This window comes from Geospiza fortis, unplaced genomic scaffold (assembly GCF_000277835.1).
Source record: "Geospiza fortis unplaced genomic scaffold, GeoFor_1.0 scaffold229, whole genome shotgun sequence".
Classification (NCBI taxonomy): Eukaryota; Metazoa; Chordata; class Aves; order Passeriformes; family Thraupidae; genus Geospiza; species Geospiza fortis.
The window spans coordinates 3,273,253-3,275,416 of record NW_005054357.1 but is presented as its reverse complement, the minus strand read 5'-3'; positions in this window follow the sequence as shown (position 1 = coordinate 3,275,416).

Below are 2,164 nucleotides of genomic sequence, written 5' to 3'. Positions count from 1 at the left end.
CACACACTCCTCCTTACTCAGCTTTCTTTTGCTTTTTTTCTTCATTGTTCTTCCCAGTGAAGGCAGCCTTAAGTGAAAAAGGAAACCAGAACTACAACATTTTCTGGAAACCTGAAAATAAATCTCTTTGCAGCTGTGTGTGCAGCTGACTGTGTGCACGGGTTGGAGCTCCCTGAGCAGCAGAATGGAGCAGAATTGAAATGAGGGGCTTTTTGGTGTCATTGTATCATAGGGACTGTGTGTCTCACTGAAAACAGGTATTCCTTGTGGTGCAGCAGATGTACAGCATGTGTTTCTGAAGAGGTAGCACTGGTTTAGGGGATACACTGGGGCTTTTGGATGAGGCATGGAAATGGGACTTGGCCTGCTGGAAGCACTCCAAGTTCTGTTCCAGTTTTCATGAGCTGTAGTTCCAGTCATAATTCTAAATCCAGTTCAGGAAATGGTATTGATTATTCATTATGCCTTTGTCTTCTAAGCACATAAATATTACTCTATACCCACTGACAAATAAATGTTGGCAGTGATTGGTATAATTCACCATGTTACTGGGTGTTGTAGTACATATTTGTGTGCTAGACTATTTCAATACCATATCTGAAATGTTTTAAACACACTTGTGGTGCTCTGCATGTTGTTGTTCTGACACAGATGGGGATATCACTAACATATTGAGACAAGGAATTCTATAGGCTGTTAGCTTTTAGTCTGTTTTGTCAGCCTCAGCACATGTTACAAAAAGAAAAATGACCCAGTTCTGCCTTTTTCAAATTGAAGATGGTTTCATGTTTTCTGCCAGTGTTGGAGAGTGTTAAGAAAATTCTGAGCATCAGAGGTTAGAAAAAGCCATGATGAGAGCTTGTTTTGGGGTATAAATCCTGCAACTGGTATTCCCCAGGGGATACCACTTTGTTTGGTTCTGCTGGGAATGCTATGCTCTCAGTTTTTGTGTGTTTGAGCAGGAGGAATTCACCTGGAACATGGAGAGAGCACGTGCCAGCTGCACCTGTGCAGTTGCTCAGGTGAGCAAACAGAGCAAACTGAGCTCTGAGATGCCAGATTTTTCAGGGTAACATGGGATGTGCTCCATGGCATTATTGTCTGTCCTTCTTCACGTTAACAGGCAACATTTTCCTAATGACCTTTTTTTTTCCTATGGTCTTTTGAAGGCTTATTTGTATCAGAGTTTTTGTGATTGATAAAGCAGAGACTTTTCTTTCCTTTTTTTTTTACTCAGCTTTATATCCAGGTTACAGGAGATTTTCTCTCCAGCCTGCAGAGTGAGATGCACACACAGTGTGAGAGAATCAGAGTCACAAAGTACTCTGGGCTGGAAGGGACCCACAAGGATCATGGAGCTGCACTCCTGTCCCTGCACAGGACACCCCAATAATCCCAGCATGGATTGTGTCTGAAAACATTGCCCAAAAGCTGCTGGAACTCTGGCAGGATTGGGACCATTAACTGCCCTGGGGGAGCCTGACCACTGTCTGGTGAGGAACCTTTTCCCTAATGTCCAGCATAAACTTCACTGATCCTGCTTCCTGCTGCTCCCTCTGCTCCTTTGACACCGTTTGCTTCCTTTTCCACCCTAAACACCTCCAAACACCTCCAAACTCCTCTCAGGGCCCTTTAAAACCTCTTTGGTGTCACTAAAACCCCTCTGAGTACCCCATAAGCCATCCCAGCCCCCCCAACACCGCTCAAACCTCCTCAGCACCCCCAAATCCATTTTAGCTCTCTCAGACCCCTCCCAGCACACCCTAAAACCCCATTAGCACCCCAAATTCCTCTGAGCACCCTCTAAAACCTCTTTAGCCTCACTAAAACCCCTCCCAGTGTACCACATGCTATCCTAGCATCCCAAATCCCCCTCAAACCTCAACATCCCCGAAACCCCTTATAGTTGTGCTTTAGCACCCACGAATGCTTCCCAGCACCCTGAAAAACCCCATTAGCATCCCCAAATCCAGCCCAGCACCCCTAAAACCCCGTTAGCACCACCCACCCTTTCCAGCACCCTCTAAAACCTTTTCTCCAAACCAAAACTCTTCGTTTCCCCCGCCCAAACCATCCCAGCGCGCCCGCGGAGCGCAGCTCAGCCCCGCGCCGTGACTCGGCGGGCACGCAGGAGCATCAAAGCTCCAGAGAAGAGAGGCCCGCC